Raw genomic sequence first — 6,673 nt, 5'->3', positions numbered from 1 at the left:
TTTTTTAAAATTAAACACTATCTAAAGATTTGCATCGAAGCGTTTTTTTTTGATAGTGATTTTAATCACTGTCAGATATCATTATACTTGATCCAACTATGCCACGTCACCACTGTGCCGCGACCCCCCTGTGCTGGGTTTTTTTTTAAATAAATTTTTAATTGTTTATAAATTATAATTATTTTAAAAATTATTTATAACTTATTTGTTATTAGTATTTAGGTATAAATTATTTTTTCTTAATAGCTTAAAAGTTGACAAATCAAATCAGTTTATGTTCACATCATTATTTTATTTATTTTTCACAACATGAAAAATTCATCCCGATAGTAAAGATGTAAGTATTTTTTATTTTTTTTAATTATAGGTACTATCCATTTTTTATAATACTGTAATAATTAGTATACTTTATACGAAAACAATTTGTATTTAACCAACCAATGGTAAAATTTTGAACTTGTAAGATTCATATTATGGGGTACTATTTAAGGACGAGTGGAGGGAGCCCCCCCACAAGCTTTTCATGGGAAACAAATTATGGAAAATGATACAAGGGCCCAAAATTGTTGGCCCCTCCAATAAACATTTTCTGGCTACGTGCCTGCATAATTATTATGTTTTGAGCGAGATTTTTTTTTGCTAGCGCGCAGTGCCATAAATACGTGTAGTGAATTTTTTTTTATTTAATTTATTGAATGTGTTCCTATTTTTTTTAGGTCCCTCAACATGGCAAACGTGTTACAAACCACCAGTCTTGTTATATATATTTGTGATTTTTTTATGTATAGGTTTTATATTATATTGAGTGATGAGTATATGCTATTAGTACAATGTGGTGACGTAGTGCATTTTATTTCGGGGTGTCCCAACGTCTTGCAAGTTAAGTCTAACTGGCTAAAATCAGTCTCTTACTTGGAGCGTATACCAACGTGCTTAGCGGTAATATCACACTTAATAGCCGGTGGGTACCCGAAGACGTTCATCGTATTCTCTAATTATAAAAGTGTAGGTGTAAATCTGTTTTATTAATATCTGATTTTTTTTTTCTTTCTCTTGTTCCCTTTCATTTGTAAATTAGGTTTTTTGCCTCGTATTAATTTAATTTTTTTTTTTCGTTTTTTATTTTTTTATTATCTAATAAAATCTCTTTCATTTAACTCAACTATCATTTTATAATTTTTGCGTACTCCATCTTCAATGGACTCGTGTATTTTTTTTCCTTTCAAAAATCAACTTCCCCTAGTTGATAAGGTACGGGCACCGGCCTTTATAAGGTCATCCCTAATCATCATGGTTATGTGACAAGTATCACGAGGTTTTGGTGTACATCAACTATCAACGACTCAACAAACATCAAATACAACTTGAGTTAATATTAAGTCTATAGTGTTTCATTATATAGTATTATTATGGCCTGTTTACTTATAAAAAATCTTTTTCTTTTATTTCTTATTATTATTAATAATTTACTTTGATAATGACATTAAAATTGAACAACCTTTATTTTTTTTATATTAAATTGTCTTCAATGTACAATATTTAATTTGTTTGGTGTCCCTCATTTTGTATTTTTCAATGCGCCATGAAAAATTACAAATTTTTACCGTTGTGGCCAATTATTCATGATATTTATAACCTTTCAATTATTAAAATAGTATCACTTTTATAGTTCTATAAATAGAACTTCAATTTTTTATTTTTATAAATAAGTGTTAATCATTTAAATAAGTATATATTACTTTAATTATATTAGTTTTTGAGTTCTTAGTACTCTATATTAGTTTCTTGACGTGTATGTCAAAATTAAAAAATGTTATAATGCTGTAATGCTACACAATTTATACAATTGACAAGGCGACATAAGTCGTGTCAAATTTAAATTAATCATCTGGACATCAGTTGGTCATATGAGTCGTAGGTGTTTAGCATGTGCCCACAATTCTAAGACTAACCGTATACAATTTAACCGGTCCAGTGGTCAATACCCGGTTTGTTGTGACAGATGACCACACATAAGTACATCCCCAATATTTATATAACTCCTTATGAACCAGTTCCAAGTAGACACCACCCGGCATCATCATCACCAGTTGTTACATGCTTTTACAAAGTGAACGACCTTCTCTCATCGCTTGACTACCGAGGTAAAAAGATATAGAATTTTATTATTTTTCTGTCTTTGAATCTAATAATAAGGTACATTCCTGTTTTTTTTTTAATATACATGTCCTGATTAAAATAAATTTATAATTAAATTAGTATATTATACATGAATTTTTTTTTTAGTAATTTTTAACTAAAAAATGATGTCTTATTCTTGGCTCGGCTAGTAAGTCACTGTTTAGTGTTCCCCTAGATAGTGGGTAACTAGTAACCATATACTAAGGGCCCTACCGTTACAAAGATTAACACAACAATTGTAACATCAATTAATATTTACTCAATTTAATAGGAATGTAGCTAAATCATATTTTGGCGCTTACATATATTTTTTTATAACTATTACATTAAAATAGTTTACAGCACAAGTTTAATCATTAATAAAACGATATAAAATTATATTATCACTAAATAAAAATAATATAAAGAATAGACAGAGTATTTCTAAAGAACTATATAGTTAGTGTCACTTTCTACAAAAGTATTACTTACAGCAAAATGCTTTTTAATCGACGATGTGGGACTAGATTAAATATTAAAAAGTGATAGAAATAAGAAAATGACAGGTCGAAAATAACTTCAACAAGTACTTTGAAATNAAATAAGAAAATGACAGGTCGAAAATAACTTCAACAAGTACTTTGAAAGTTATCATCTTTCAGTTATAAATGAACACCCATATTTTTTTTTATTAATTGTGCGACTATTTTTTAGCAAAAAGCCCAATTATAAACATGAAAAGAGTCAAAATGTGTAAAAAAGTTATGGGAGAAGAAAAAAGTATCTAGATTCACTTCTAGCAATGGTACTAAAGCTTTCATTATTATATAACTCGGAGCTTATAACAAAAAATTTGTGCATACTTAAAATTAATGTAAATTAAAGATATTTTCAATAAACAAAAATTAGAAAATTCAAAGCTCTATAACTTACGTAATAATAAAAAATTTAATAAAAATATATTGATGCAAAAATTTAATAATCAAAAGAGTATATAGTAAATTTTAATAAAAAATATGTTTTTAAAAAGCATAGTTTAAGTACTCATAAATAGCCATAGAGTTGTAAGATTTTTATGGCTGAACTTAATAATTTAATATAAAACTATAATACAAGGTACTTTTATACGTTTTTTAATGCTCCCTTAAGTAAAAATACTGGATTTTTTTCCTAAATACTTTTAAATGTTATATAAAAGTTTCAATGATATCTGAATTTTAGCAGTATTCGAGTTAAGTAATTTTATATGGAATAGCCCTATATGAGTTTATTATAAACTTCTATTAACTATTAAATTATAACTATAGATCAATAAAAACTCTATTACAAAAATATCATAATTACACTAACTTTTATTCTCATAATATCTTTTTACTTATCTTCAATTTGTCAAATTTTATGGAGTTCAAAAGATCTGTTCAATTTGCTTTAAAGTTATGACAATATATTTTTATTTTAGAGAAGCTGCAAAAACTATATAGTATCTTTGTATTTTATGTAAATTTATATGGAAATAAATCTTCTTTTTTCTCGCCTTAATCCCAACTACTTAAGGTCGGCCAACATATATGAACATGTTATAAAAACAGAAAGCGAGTTTAAAATTCGCGGAGTATCATATAAATATTCTTATTAAACCAATTAATTGTACTCAAATTTACTACAATGATATTAAACTTTCTGAAATGTTTAGAGTTTAAGATAAAGAAAAGTTTTACTTTCATTGAACATTTTTACATGATAACAATCAAATATTGAAAAAAAATACAAAATATTGCTGAAATAATAAGTTGTTTTTCATAAAAATTCTGATACAGTATTCGTTATCAAATGAAAATAATATATCTTTTCTAAAATTATATTAGATTTCGTTTTTCATTACCTATGTATCACCGTAACTGATATTTTATGATAAGTTTTAAAAAAATACTTAATAATTAAAATTTAACATCTTTTGTGATAAAAATTTGCTTTAAGTTTTTTTATTTTTCACTAATGATCAATAAACATTTGGTGTTGACCTTAATAAAAAGTACAGTATTACAGCTTTAGAAATTGGTAAATGACTTATTTCGTGTTATGCTTATTATCTATATAAGGTCACTTTGTAGTATAATGACGAAGATATTGATATTGTTTAACATAAGCCATCTTTTAAAAGAAGTGCGTTATCATAATAATAATCAGTGACTAACTTTAAATCGAAGAAAAAAACGTTTTATTTATTCGATATCTGTTTGTGAAGTAGGCAAACATATTGTTAAAATAATAAGTTTAAAAAAAATAATAGTCATAAAATAGTCACACAAATTTTTCATTATCAAAAAAACTTTTCTGATATAAAAAACACTTGAAACCAAAGATAATATAAACAAATGTTCAACAGATGTCAATTAAAAAATAGATGACAATATTTTTTACTCATTAATTAAAAATTTTAAAACTATTACTTAAAAAAGAAAAAATTCTTCAAATGAATTTAATTGTTACCTAGTATTTAAGTAAAAATATATATTACAAATAGTTACACTATTAAATAATTATAATATCGTATGATAAAAGAAAAAGAAAATAAATCAACTTATACGATTTTACGACTTAAATGGATAAAACGATTAGTTCATGACAGAAAAAACTCCAAATATCCATTTTAGCATTATCATGAACTATTTATATTTATTAATGTTATTATCATTGACCATATATTTTTATTCCCATCCATTTTAAATGTGAATTCAGGGGGCACCACAGACAATGCAAAAGAATACGTCATGTTTTAATGTCGGTATAAATGTGATATAAACGCATTAAAACAGAAGAGAAAATTCATTGCTTCGCAAAAAGACCATTAGCCTTCCAATTCTATAACACTCATAAGCAGTTATTCATTCATCATAAAAATATACCGACATGGTACCATTGTTAAGGAATTGGCTGAGATAATGAAAACTGTCTGTTTTGTGACTTTGACAATGCTGTTTCGGTTTCTAGCTCAAATTTACCCTTTACTTTTACTATGCTATCGAAATGTGAAAATCCAATTACCCTACTACCAAAGAATTTTTCTCAAATATACGATATCTCGGGGGAATTCTACCGATTTTAACACAAGTCGAGTTATAAATAAATAAAAATGCGTGGGGTGAAAGGATAACACGTAATAGAAGTGTGAAAATGCCTTTATACTCCGCGTGACTTACCCGGAAACTTGTCATTCTCTGGCTATTCCACCCGGAAATTAAGTTATTTGACAGCCTTGTATTATTATCATTCTTTTTCGTTTTTTTCAAATTCGTTTACATTTATTTAAATAAAGAAAAAGCGTTGAAATTGGAGACTACGCAGCCATAAAAAATAAATTATTTATTTTGTTATCTACATGTACAGAATGATTAATTAATTATGCAATATCTTACAAGTATGTAATATATTATATTTTTTCTTTTCAGAAGTCAATAGTATTTATGTTCTATAATAAAAAAATAAATTCTTGAAGTTATTTACACTAAACTATAATGATTTTAGGTGAAGGGCTGTTCTATTTATTTTTATCTCTATGCAATATGAACTGCACTACTTTATCGTCTTAGTATAAAAGTACCAATATCTTTTAAAATATTCATTAATGGTAATAATATTTTTAAGCTAGTTAATCATAAATAATCATAATTTTCCACTTTGCTGCTCTGTGGTACATATAACAATATAAAATACTGCTGGTCCATTTGTTAAAGCACGAATATATTTTTTTCCTTTTGTATTTAATCCATTTTTAAAATATACAGTAATTACCAGTTCTGATAATAGATAACCAAGAATATATAACAAAGAATAAAAAGTTGTTTACATTTGTTTCGAGCAACATATTTATTGATCTCGATATGATTTTTAAAATAACAATTGTAAAATATGCGTTTTTCACACATTTACAATATATTGAAAGTAGTAATAAAATTTTTATTTGAACACCGATAATTCAATAGAAATTAATAAAACATTCCTTTCGGAAAAATCATTCGGCTTTCTATACACATTAAAGTACACGATTTATTATGAAGAAAAAACATAATAAATCTTTAGTCGGCATCACTGCACACAAGATAAAAATGTATTACATTTCATTAGAAATATTTTTTCCTTATAGTATTATGATATTGTCATAATATCAATCAATACAAATAGTATTTTCAAAAATATTTCTCGAAAAATTTATTTTTATTTGAGAATAATAATTTCTTTTCAATAGAAATGTTGAATTTTATCTGTTAAATTCAAATTCAGCCTGTTTAGTTATTCTTTATTTTTTTAACTTGAAGACGGAAAAAAAATTAAATTAAATTGTTATTAGTAAAGAAGAAAAGATTAATTACAAATGCTCAATTAAATTATTGAACTTTGAAAGTATCTTCTTCTTCCTCGCCTTAATCCCAACTACTTGGGGTCGTCCATTTGAACTTTGAAAGTATAAAATACTAATAGCTATTATGTTTACTCTGCGAAATGAATGAAATGT

Source organism: Daktulosphaira vitifoliae, unplaced genomic scaffold (assembly GCF_025091365.1).
Source record: "Daktulosphaira vitifoliae isolate Bord-2020 unplaced genomic scaffold, ASM2509136v1 Scaffold_4, whole genome shotgun sequence".
NCBI classification, from domain to species: Eukaryota; Metazoa; Arthropoda; class Insecta; order Hemiptera; family Phylloxeridae; genus Daktulosphaira; species Daktulosphaira vitifoliae.
Note: the sequence above shows the minus strand (reverse complement) of the source record.